The 13,474-nt window shown below is 43.9% G+C and overlaps 1 long non-coding RNA gene across 10 annotated transcripts; it reads right to left on the bottom strand.

The window, feature by feature from the left end:
- Positions 1 to 9,651: 9,651 nt before the first annotated feature.
- On the bottom strand, positions 9,652 to 13,245 carry LOC125508485. Of its 10 annotated transcripts, none has more exons than XR_007283530.1 (5): positions 12,821 to 13,245; positions 12,179 to 12,714; positions 11,168 to 12,071; positions 10,300 to 10,427; positions 9,652 to 9,999 (listed from the first exon to the last, which is right to left on the bottom strand). It is a non-coding gene; the product is annotated as an uncharacterized LOC125508485 (long non-coding RNA). The 10 variants fall into 10 exon arrangements; XR_007283531.1 differs by having other exon boundaries at positions 11,218 to 12,071; XR_007283532.1 differs by having other exon boundaries at positions 10,300 to 11,497; positions 11,608 to 12,071.
- Between the last annotated feature and the right edge of the window lie 229 nt (positions 13,246 to 13,474).

Here is a 13,474-nt window from a genome sequence, read left to right as displayed (position 1 = left end):
TGTGGAAACATGACAGTCTGTAAAGATTTGAACATCCACCATACTCCTGTAACTCTAAAAATTCTGAAAAATTAGGTCAAAATAAACAATTTGTATAGAAAGATATTACAACAAGTTTCAGAACCGTTTGATGTTCCAGTAAAAAGGGTAAAATTGCGAACTACAGACAAAGTTTTTGTTTTGCACCGCACAAACCAACAAGAAATTTAATCATCCTAAAGGAAAATCTTGGCACATTATTTTTATAATACAATGGAATTGTACAAGGGGATAATTATTTTTGTTGAAAAGTTTCTATAATTAATATTCACAAAATTTCCATGGGCATGAACAAAGTTCAAGGCTAGCTCCCGCAGCCACGGTGCTCGTCTATCTCACTTTCACTTTTCTTTTTGTGATGTTTTGTTCCCCTCTTTTTTTTTTGTTTCTCAACTTTATAAAAGCACCAAACAGAAATAAATGACTCTCTAAAACTTCTGGATTTTCTCCCTGGCAGCGCTTTCTTTAAAGCCATTAACCTAGGCACAATGTGCTCAAGTAATGGATCCACCCGGATCCCAAGGTATATCAAAGCCAATTTTAATTAACAATGATTTGGAATTTAGTAATGAGCACAAAGCAACATATATCATGCAATGACGAAGTCTAACTCTCTTCCTATGCATCAGCATGTCATACAAGAACAATTCATGCACATCAAGTAAAGGCCAATACATGGCATAGGCAGTTTCTTGCGATTTTATCATGTTGGAATCGTAAAGAGACAGAGATATAGTTCCTCTCTCATAATAATTGCAAGTAGGAGAAGAAATCACATGCATATTATACTCATCAATCATCATGTGCAACGGTAGAATGCAACCCATCAATGTAATCCTTAATAAGTTGAAACTTCTCTTATATAGTGTAGTTTGGAGAATTCAAAAAGATAATAGGACTATCATGTGTGGGTGCAATAGAAACAATCATTCTTAACATAAGGAACTACAGCAAGTTCATCTCCATAAGCATAATTCATATTGGCATCATGGCGACAAGCATATCAAGCATCAAGTTCATCAAAAAGGGACATTTCAGAAGAATCAATGGGATAATAGCAATTATCATAGCATTCATCCTTCAGTAAGCATGAAGGGATATTAAATAATGTATGAGTTGGAGGGTTACTCTCATTATAAGGTGGGACAGTAGCTAATCCTCTCTTCCTCCTTTTGTTCTTCGCTCTCCTCATCATCTTTTTCATCCAATGAGCTCATAGTTTCATCAATTCCTTCTTCCATATACTCATGCAAAATATTAGTCTCTTCTTGGACAGCGAAGATTTTCTCAATAAATTCATCAATATCGGAATTGAATTTATAATTATCATAGAAATATTTAAGGATAGCAAAATTTTCAGGTCTATAAACATCATCATCAAAAGCTTCATACTTTAAAAGCAAAGATTCAATTTCATAAGCACCTTTAAAAGTAACAAATTCTTCTATTCGTTTCACATCATAGTAATCATATATACCATTAGCATAACAAGCTAAGGTTTCATTATCATGAAATTTGCATGAAAAGGGAAGATGTGGAGTGTTCATCCTAGAGCAACAAGTATAATCATATCTCAAGCATAGATTCAAGGCATACCACTTCAATATATGAGTTTGATCCCATAAAAGTTTCCCTTTTTGTGTCAAGAGATAATCCCTAAAGTATTCATGTTGATCCAATGTTACTCCCATTATCAAGTTGAATGGGGTTTTCTCAGGATTATCAAAGTAGTGCAAAATAGTTTTCATGTAACAAGCATCGAGGGTTTTAGGAGGTTCCCCATCTCCATGAGTAGCAAGTACAACTAATTTTTTTGGTGTTTTGTGTTCCATATTCATAACTAAAGATAGAGAACAACTTAGAATAGGAAATAAAAACTACTTAGTGATAAAGAAAACAAGCACATACAAGAATATTCACCCCACGCTATTGCTCCCTGGCAACAGCACCAGAAAAAGGTCTTGATTACCCACAGGTATAGGGGATATTTTGTAGCCTTCTTGAGAAATAAGAGTGTCGAACCCAACGGGGAGCTAAAGGCAGAAAAAATATTCCCTCAAGTTCTATCAACCACCGATACAACTCTATGCACACTTGATGTTTGCTTTACCGGAAACAAGTATGAATGTATTTTGCAAGGATAAAACTATGAGTACTTTGCGAGAATAAAACTAGGGATAAATTGAAAGGTAATAAAAGTAGATAGCTTTTGTCAATAAGGAAGTCATTTGTCCCTAGGCAATAGATAACAAGTACCGGTAATTATTCTTGCAATTTTATATGAGGGAGAGGCATGAGCTAACATACTTTCTCTACTTGGATCATATGCACTTATGATTGGAACTCTAGCAATCATCTGCAACAACTAAAGATCAATAAGGTCATGAAACCCAACCGTAACATTAAGTATCAAGTCCTCTTTACTCCCATACGCAACAACCCACCTACTCGGGTTTAAGATTCTGTCACTCTCGCAACCCACCATAAGTGAATCATGAATGTATTGCAATACCCTACAGTGGGGCCCCCTCCCCTTTGCACGAGACGGAGTGCACCTTAGGACAGCACCATAAATAAAATATACAATCATACCAGCCAAGATCACGATTAACCCACAGGACAAAACGGATCTACTCAAACATCATAGGATAACCATAGATCGTTGGGAAATAATATATGTAGTTGAGCACCATGTTTAAGTAGATATTATAGTGGAGAGAAGGGAGATACACCACTGCATAGAGGGGGAGAAAGTTGGTGATGACAGTAGCAAGATTGTTGATGTAGATCGCTGTCATGATCCTTGCCCCGGTGGCACTCCGGCGCCACCGGGAGAGAGGAGGAGAGTTCCCCCTCTGGTCCATGGCCTCCATGGCGGTGGAGGGGCGGGAGCCCCTCCGAGATTGGATCTCCCTCTCTGTTCTCTTCTGTGTCACGTTCCCTTGATCTGGCTGAAAACCGTTTCTTATATTCTAGGAGATCCGTAACTCCGATTGCGTTGAGATTTTAACACATTTTTTTCGAATATAAGCTTCCTTGCGCCCGAAGTAGAGCTCCAACCGACGTTCGAGAAGGGCACAACCCACTACCACGCGCCAGGGGCCTTTCGCGCTCCCTGGTGTCTTGTGGGCTGTTTGGGCCTCTGTTTGCGATGATTCCAACTCCAAAAAATCACATACATTCCAAAATAATTCTCCGTAAAATTTTATTGCATTTGGACTTTGTTTGATATGGATATTCTGTGATACAAAAAACATGCAAAAAATAGGAAATGGCACTGGGCACTGGATCAATACGTTAGTCCAATAAATCATATGCAAAGTTGCCAAAATATGTGAAAGTTGTATAATATTGGCATGAAACAATCAAAAAATATAGATACGACAGAGACGTATCATGTATCAGTCAAAAAGATGGACTAATGCTGCTTGTAGAGATACATGGAGGTGTGTGTGGATCACATTTGGGATCAAGAGCACTTGTCAGGAAAGCTTTCCGGCAAGGATTCTATTGGCCCACTGCCCTCCGAAATGCAACTGAGCTCATCACCAAATTTGAAGCATGTCAGTTTCATTCCAAGAATATTCATCAACCTGCTCAAGCCCTTCAAATAAGCCCTTTATCCCGGCCTTTTCACGGTCTGGGGGCTCGATATCTTGTGCCCCTTTCCCCATGCCATCGGAGGCTTTGAATTCTTGTACTGGTAATCGACAAGTTTACAAAGTTGCCCGAGGTGGAGCCAGTGATGAAGGTGACTGTGCAATTAGCTATCAAGTTCTTTAAAGGATTGGTATGTCATTTTCGACTGCCCAACAGAGTGATCACCGACAACGATACACAATTCACAAGTCGCGCCTTCATGCAATACATCCAGAGCCTTGGAAGCAAGATCTCCTTCGCTTCTGTTGCCCACCCCAAGAGAAACAGATAAGCTGAAAGGATGAATGTTGAAGTGCTGCGAGGGCTCCATACAAGAACTTTCGAAAAGATGCGAAAATGCGGCAAGCGTTGGGTTGATGAGTTGCAAGTGGTTCTTTCGTCAATCAGGACGACACCAAATCGAGCTACTGGCCAGACTTCCTTCTCCCTGGTATTTGGTGCAGAAGAAGTGCTCCGCACGGAACACATATACGGGTCACCTCGAGTACTTGCCTATGATGTAGTAGCGCAAGAGCAGCTATGTCATGGCGATGTCATGCTCCTCGAGGAAGATCATCTTCGGGTAGCTATGCGTGTTGCACGATACCAGCAAGCCATGCACCGCTATAATAGCCGCAGGGTTCACGCCCGTAGCCTTGACGAAGGTGACCTTGTCCTTAGGCGTGTTCAATCCGCCAAGGGTGCAAACAAGTTGATACTGAAGTGGGCATGTCACCAGACCTGACGCAGTCCGTCTGGAGACTGAAGATGGCATCGCAATGCAAAAGTCATTGAATATTGAGCATCTTCGTAAGTTCTAACCATAAGGCACGATTGTCGGGCCCTGCTCCGGCAACGTGTTTTGTACAAGCATAGTCCCCGGGACATGTGACCCTTTGTACAAGGCCAAGCATAGACCATGTGCATAGATGAATAAAACGAAGAGCTTTCATAAAAACTTGCATACATGATTTCTTATTTGTTTAAATAAGATCCTATTGTGATTACAATAGTCCTAAGACAACATAACTGGCATATTGTGAAAGACTAAATGCTATCATATCTTCTCTTTTCCTTTAGATGACAACAGAAAGGTTTCATCACGAATCGTTTTCTAGGAAGAAGGATGGATGCAAACCCATGCACTGGTCCCCGAGAACCCCTCCTTATCTAAAACAGTAAGAAGGACAGCAAACAGAGCTAAGTTCATCCCATCATTCCATGTTATGTTCACATATGATAAACTTGTACATAGGGAAACCTTGTTGTCTCTGCCATACATGCTCCCATCCTTGACTCAAGTCCACTCAACATGATTGGTTGTAGTTGCATTCGAGAGATTAACAAGTGGCTAGCCTTTGTTTGTGCTCCTAACCCATTTTTGAGCTCATTGAATGAGGTTTAGTAGTGGCTGCGATGGAGGCCGGCAAGATATCTTGCCGAAAAACTTTGTTTACTAAGAAGTATTGAAGGTTCGTCCTTCAGCATGTTTAAAATACATGCACAAGTATCCGACAAGCATTTTTTCCACTAATATGTACATAAACAAGTACATATCATATGAAGTACAAACATGGATGAATAATTACATAGTTTTAATTAAAATTTGGCAAGTGCTTACATCATTTGATTTGAAAAAAGATAAATGACCCGTAATTCCTTTCTTGTCCCTCTCCTCCTAGGAGTTGCAGCAAGGAGGGAAGAGGGCAAAAGAAGCGCCTAGGCAGAAGCCTAGCCCGGCCCAGTCAGGACCAGTGAGATGCATCCTGACAAGATCGGGAGGGCAGCACCCCGGCAAGGAAGAAGAGGATGGGGATGGGGAGAGTGGATAGGCGATGCCCTGGTCATTCATGCCAGGACCAGAGGAACACGGTTCGGCAGGGACACTAGCAGGGAAGACGAAGCCGGAGTCCACGAGGAAGCCTGCCGGGGTCCACCTAGAGGTGGCGGTGACGACCAAGCCAAGCTCCCCCGACAAATTGCTTTGCCAGGGTCTAGTTGAAGATGATGGTGCTGTCGGCGCCTAGCTGACGATGACGGTGCGTCTGGCGTTCAGCCAGAGTCCGAGTCATCATCTTCATGCCTGACATCTGGGGGCTCCTCATTGCCATCTTCACTGTTGGTGTCCTCCTCATCGCTATCGCTCGAGGAGGAGCTTTCATCATTGCTCGAGCTTTCCATGAAGCACCCTAGATGAGCACCTGAGTGTCGGAAGACCTTGATGGAGAACATATCATGCTCCACCAGCTTGAAGCAGAGGATGTGCCCTTCTGCAAGGTAGTGGGTGTGGGTGAAGGTTTTCCAGCGATGCCTGGGGAGCATGACATGTGGTGGGGGGAACTCAAGATCCACCCACATGGTGCCGTTGTAGCAGCCGCTCATGCACAACCGCAACCCAAGCGGCTGGTCGTCCTCCATCACCCTAGCAAAGGGACGAGGGAGCCGTAGACGGCTGTGCGGAGGATCGTGCAGCTTGACGATGAAGTCCGGCGCCATCCCCGACCGCGCCCCACAACTTCACCTTATGCGCTAGACCCAGCTTCTGCATCTGCGGCAGAGGCAGGCACTGGGCGTCGAGAAGAAGCCCTCGTCATCGCGACGGGATCATGAGCTCAGCCCCTTCCCCTCACCATGATGGAAGCAGAAATGGAGATGGAGAAGAAGGAGATGGTGGATGAGCATTGCCACTCCTCCACACCTCCCTTTATAGTGGAATAAGGGGGGGAAGGTGGCTAGCTCTCCACTACCCCGGGGCAACCGCCCCGCTCCTCCAATCCAACCTTCTGCATTCCTGATGGCGTCCATTTTTGTCGGCCGCCCAATTACTCCAATCCGAGGCATTGGGCTTTCTGCTAAGGCACACGTTTTGCGCTCCCTGCGCGTCCACCAACCCCGCGCAATGCATGCGGCACGCGTGGCAGAAACGGTAGGAGTAGTGGGTGAGGTAAAGATAAAATGGCAGTTACCCCCGGTTCATGCACGGACGCCCTAATGGGCTCCCGTGGACATGTACGCCCCTGTTTTACGACGTGAACGGAGTGCACCGTTTGAGTAGTGAAGATGCCATGGGAGACTTGGGTGCGAGATCAAGCCCAGGTTAATGAAGAAGCAAAGAAGATCTAAAAAACACAAGCGTCAGCCCGGCAATGTCATTATGTACACACGTGAAATTGATTGGGCCTACCCCAATGATGCCCAGCAGCACGTATGGACCAGGCCCGGGGGCTCCTGTCGGTGCGTCAAACATTTGTGTTTGCCACCCGGACTTGTGCACAGGCGTGCTGACGATCATACACCAATTACTAAGACATGACACAAGATAAGCTAGAGAAACCACTCTTCATGAGATCAAGGAGTGCATTAAGAAGATCAAGTCAGTAGGAGAGCAGCTCAGGTAGGCCTCCCTTGCCGTTCAGGAGAGCCCGACAGGGTCGAGACTGCCCCTGAGAGCCAAGACTAGATTGCCTCAACAAGGCTCCTAGGCCATCAAGATCGGATCCCGGCAAGCTCCGTACTGGTAGGCCTCCGCCAAGATGCCATCGCTCGACCGCATCATGCACATGTCATTAATCAGTGCGGTGTCAAGCTCTTAGTTGGCTCGGTGGATCTTGTCAGCTATGTGGCAACTTGCTAGAGAGGAGATTAACTTTATTGACACCAGTCAAGATGGTGTGTCACGCTAATAAGGAGAAAAATGATAAGTGGTGCGACTGGCTTGCCAGGCTTCAACCTCAGCATGACACCTAGCAGTGCATTTAATGCACTTTCTCCTAACTACCAGAGCTAGGTATGATGACACTATTAGCTATCTAATCATACTAAAATGACTATTTTGCCATTATGGCCCCCACTTAAGCTATAAAAGGAGGCCCGAGGCAACCTAGCAAGGGGTTCGAACAATTTGACACATCAACACTTGTATGTGTGTGTTGCTCTCCCCGAGGCACACTTGCTAGGCTTGAGCTCGCCGCGTCTTCGTGTTCCTCCAGATCAATCCACTAAAGCAGGAGTAGGGTTTTATGCTGCAAAGCAGCCCAAACTTGGGTAAAAGAGAGTTGTCCATCACTGCGCTGCCCTGCCATTTCTGCTCCTTGTGCAATGTGATCTCCCCCTTGCCGAACCACAAAGGGGTAGCCTTGCCCCATATGTGATTGTGCTTCCACGCCAACATATACAAAGTTATAACAATCATGTATAATAGAGTTTAGAAAAGACTCAATTACTTCTCATGAATATTCAGATCATAAACCCACAATTCATCGGATCCTAACAAACACACCATGAAAGAATATTACATCGAATAGAACTCCAAGAGCATTGAGGAGAACATTGTATTGAAGATCAAAGAGAGAGAAGAAGCTATCTAGCTACTAGCTATGGACCCGTAGGTCTGTGGTGAACTACTCATGCATCATTAGAAGGCAGCAAGGATGATGTAGAAGCCCTCCAGGATTGATTCCCCCTCCAAAAATGACTCCAACTGGGATCACGGAAGAATAGAAGGTTGCGAAGGCGGAAAAAGTGTTTCAGGTGGATCTCTAGTATATTCGGAATATCTGGGAATTGATAGATGTGGAATTAGGTCAAGAGGTGCCACGAGGGTCCCACAAGCTCAGGCCCTCCCTGGGGGCGTGCCTGGTTAGCTTGTTGCTCCCTCGTGACTCTTCTAGTCTTCTCCCGAACCTTTATGGGTCCCTTCTGGTCCAGAAAAATTCATCATAAAGTTTTATCGTGTTTGGACTCTGTTTATATTGATTTTCTAAAAAGCCAAAAACAAGCAAAAAATAGGAACTGGCACTGGGCACTAGGTTAATAGGTTAGTCCCAAAAATGATATAAAATAGCATATAAATGCTTATAAAACATCCAACACTGATATGATAATAGAATGGACAAATCAAAATTTACAAATACATTAGCGACATATCACCTGTGCGCACTAGGTGTTCCGCTTGTGCAAGAACAACCCCAAATCCATGGTAAGTCAGAAAAATCGAGGAAATTCGTTTGTAGGGAAGGTTGGGGATGGTGGGGAAAGGTAGATCCAGTTGCCAAACAAGAAATTCATGGACCAAATCAATGAAATCTCACAAGATCCAACAAATGAAAAAATTGGTAGGGCTATTTTTGTGGGGATTTTCAAATTGGGACAAAAAGCTACAAAATTAGGCTAGAACTAGCACATAAATGCCCGTGCATTGCAACGGGAGAGAAAATTAGACACCCATAACCCAATAAGCATGGCTCAAGATCCCCACGTCCGCGTCCCCTATATCAATACGACACCCCGGGGCACTTCAAGCTGAGTTCCTTGCTTGTGAGGAGGGTATCAACCTCGCTCTTCAATAGTCTAAACTTTGGTGGAAGTCGAAATGGGTTGCACTGAGGTAGTCTAAGTTAATGTAACCATTGTTCATGTAAGTAGGAGCCGGAATTCTGTTAGCCATTACTTAGTTACTTTTGGTCATGCTGAGGGTCGTACCGTAGTACGGTTGTACTCGGGACCTGCAGATGTTCCTATGCTTTGTAGGAGTGAACTTGTAACTCATTGAGAAATGAATTCTCTTCTAACCCCACAAAAGAAAATACGACACTCCTTCTGTGTTACCATTTATCATTTTTTTAACCCTCGCCAACGGTGGCAAGTCACGTTATCAAACCGCATCCGAACATGGTCGATTCAAGACAATGAGATCGTACACCACACAACGTACATGTCATTGAACTGCGGAAGGGAAATCCCTTGTTTCAAACTTAAATGCAAACTACTCCTATACCAAGTCTATACACAGTCCATCATACTCCCACTCACTTTCAACTTGTAATTTTGTGGACTTGTTTCATGGAGGGAGGGGAAGTCCTGTGTCTGTCGCTGCATGCCTCTTTACACAGTGCTTCACCATGGAGCAAACACCAATATTTTCCTTCCAGTTGGAGAGATGTTTGCTACAAATAGTACACATATGTTCATCCATAACAAATAAAAATAATAGTTCACTCATTTTCCCACAATCAATATATTGGCAGATGACTTATTCTTGGATGATTTCTTAAATTACTTCAGAAAGAAAAGTTACAGTGTCAAGAATTCCATTCTAGTCTATACATGCTTAGTCCATATAGCCCTCTACTGGTTGAGAGCGACACCAAGCCACAACTTCATGTTTCCATTGAAGTGTATCACTGAGCACCACGGATCACTTCGGGGATGATGTTTGGATTCCTGGTATTGCCATAGAATGCCATCAACCCTGCTGGTAGAACAGTTGTTGGGTCACATAGTGCCCCATCCCCATTCCGCCATGAGAATATTGTGCCATTCCTATAAACATGTAATATGTAAAAAAACGATTAACTAAAAATATGAGAAAAGACCACCTGTTAGTTATGCATATGTACGTGGTCTAGGGCCTGGATATGCTAATTTATATTCAGAATGGAACCAATTTAAAAGAAAGCAATTTATTGCCTTTTACCTTCATGCTTCAGAGACAACAAAATTGCAAAGATGAGCTATAAGCTGTTAGAAGAAATACTCAGTCTGAAGTCCATTTGTATGTTATATATGCAAGGAAATGTACTCTTCCATTGCAAAGCAATAAGGCTTTAAGTAATAGCATACCTGTAGTGCATACACTCTGTTGTATGTTCTTCCTCTGTTCGAAAATTCCACCCACGCAAGCAAGAAGTATTTCACTACCTTACTCCAGTAGTTCAGTGCATACATTTGTTGCTCGTCGTGATTGCAACCTGAACAGAGTAACAAAATTGTCAGTTTGCGCATGGATGGATCAATGGAAAAACATTGTCACATTGGCATGCATAGGTGTTCTAAAACTGTAAAAAATAGCATCTACATCTGCGCATACACAAGGAACAATTGCAGAGAAAAAAATTGATCTAGTCAATTTTTTGATAATCATGAAATATAAAACTTGAGTTCACAGGAAACCAAATTAGTCGCTTGAGCCTCACCTACTCCTAATAAAGGCAAAATACAGAGGCTTGCTTGAGGCTATGCCAACATACAAGACTGATTTAATGATCCAGTAATCGGATAATAAGAAAATCAAGAGCAATAATAGAGAAGGTGTTGCAGTAATCATTAATAATAATCTTTTGTTTGAAAACTTTACACAAGACTTCCTAACTACTAGTGTGACCAATTGACTCATGCCCATACACTTGTCATGTATCAACATACAGGACTGACTGGTACATATGAATGCCTGTCAATTCTTTAGGTCACAACAAGCAACTGAAAGATAATACAAAAAATCACAAATAGTCTTTGTTCTTCATGATGGAGGTATTTTGATAATCATGTAAAAGAGGAAGCTTGCGTTTACAGGAAACCAATTGGCTATGATGATCGATGGGCACAACCAGAACAGCTAGTAACCAAACAAATAGAACATCTTTTGATGGCGAAATTATAGGAAAATAGCAGATAATTCTATAGCCAAGGCGATACGAAGTAGTTTTTGTACCATGGGTGGAGAATAGAACATCAATCTACAGAAGGCACTGAACCATGTACCATGGGTGGAGAACAGGCAGACAGAATTCGGGCGAAGTCAAACGGCGAGATTCTGCCGAAGTCGGCAAAACGGGGACAACAAGGTCAAGCATGGAAAGCAATTGAACAGGGGTTTCAGCTGTGGGAGTCCAAGCGCTCTTATAGCCAAGGCGATACGAAGTAGTTTTTGTACTTTAATTTCCTGCTTGCAAATATTGTTGTCAATCTATCCCCATAGCTCCCCTTGCGCCATCTTATGAAGGTCCAAGTACCAAGTCCTGACTACATAGAATCTGTCTATCTATGCATCAAATCACATGAAACAGAAAGGGCATCACACAGCTAGCTTCAACAACAACAAAAAGCTGCAGGAATCATAGAATAAATATCTTCACAGGATGTAATGCTTACATTAGCATTCGCTGATGGATTAGCAGAAACTCTTCACTTGGAACCACTAAGCTTTATCCATGACTTTTCTTTTCCAACCATGCTTCACCATGAAATTCAGATTTAATAGAATTAGTAATGACAGTTGTAAACAAAATTAGTTGCCACACTTACATCAGCAATTACTTCTGCTCGCTGGCTCAGAAGATTGTATAATTATAACAACCAATAGGATTTTACCTGGTTGATGCACACAACAAAAGAATCCATTCATTTTCTTCAAGAAATTCATTGAAGGTTTGGTGCACGATAACAATGGAACCATAACTAGATATGTTGTAAAAGTACAGAGGAGGGGCCTGCTTCCGTGGGACAACACACTCTTAGCCGCCGGGGTGGCACCCAGCCGGAACAAATCTGGATGACGCAGGGAAATGGGGAGCGGCCGCCACGCCGAGTCTGTTTTCCTACTTTGAACGCTCGGTCTGGGCCTCGCGCATAATGTAGAGACACAAATGTCAGGCATAAACTGGTTGGTCTTTCATCAAGCAATAACTGATAAAGTCAGGCCATTTGCAAGTTGAAAACATACATGCAGAGCCGCACAAGCAGAAGCCCCATTGCCGAAATAATCTACCAACCTCTGTTTCACCTGGATCGGATTGGCTTCAGTGTAGATCGCATTTTACTAAATAATCCCCATGAAATCAAATGGATTGTGGACCCTCACCGACTCTTTGGCCGTCCGGCAGCTTGGAACAACTGGTACACTTGTTCTTAAGTGTAGATCGTACATCAGATACACCTGTTTCTTCATATTGATTTTCTAAACAAAGGTAAGAGTTTGACATGAAAATTAGACTGAATCTCAATCCGTCGTATGCATAACATCAGACAGGTTGTTGGCGGATGCTCCTGAATAGAGTTCATGGTTTACCAACTATGGATTGTTAGTGAAAACTAAAACGCTAAAGAAAGAATCAAGAGAGTAGTTTGGCCGTTGAAAATCCATGTACCCAGATGAGAGGGGAGGGGGTGCATTGCTAGCAACTAGCTCAGAGTTGTTGCTACTTCTTGCTTCCTCCTACTGGATGCAAGTCACTACTCATGCGGTCCTGCCTCAAACACCTGCGCATGTAGCCAATAGTCAGAGAGATAGAATAACGAATTAAGGGAAGAGAGCATGAGGACGATAAGAGAAGATGCGTCATTGCCGTCCGCATGCCACACACACCAGGCTGTCAGTCCCACATCAAGCTTAGTCAGGAGGAGACGTCCCCTTCCAGCCGGCGGCCAATCAACCATGGGTCGCAGCTGGGGCGCCAAGGATGAGCTCGGCCGGTATCCATCCATCCGGCGGCCAAGCAGACCTGGGTCACAGCTAAGGCGCCGTGGTCACTGAAGCCTTAACGCGGCGATGGATGAGCGCGGGCAGGCGCTGGTGACGGTGGAGAGGAAGGGCAGCGGCGGTGCGGATCCACTGAAGCCGAAGGGGTGGGGGCGGCGCACGGCGGAGGGCCGGTGGCCGATGATGGTGGCGGAGGGGGGAAGCGCACGGCAGAGGGGAGGTGGCCGGCGGTGGTGACGCGCGGCAGAGGGGCGGGGGCCGGCCGCGGCAGTGCACTAGATCGTGGAGATGCGCTTGAGGTGGAGATAGGTTGTCATGCGGGTTCTTTTTTCCCTTGTACCTGTTGAGTTTGACTTGTTAGGTGAACCCTAGGGAGACAAAATTTAGTACCACCTCAAATATGTTTTAAATTCAAACTGAAAGTGTAAAATCAAGAAAAGAAGCGTATTGTGACGGTGAACCCATGGAGTTAATCCGTGCTTTATTATTAGGGAGAGATATGGGGGGTAGGCACTCCAAGATGCCAATTAACCTTGCTCA

Source organism: Triticum urartu, chromosome 5 (genome assembly GCF_003073215.2).
Source record: "Triticum urartu cultivar G1812 chromosome 5, Tu2.1, whole genome shotgun sequence".
Taxonomy (NCBI): Eukaryota; Viridiplantae; Streptophyta; class Magnoliopsida; order Poales; family Poaceae; genus Triticum; species Triticum urartu.
The sequence above is the reverse complement of the archived record's forward strand: the minus strand, read 5'-3'. Positions and strand labels throughout refer to the sequence as shown.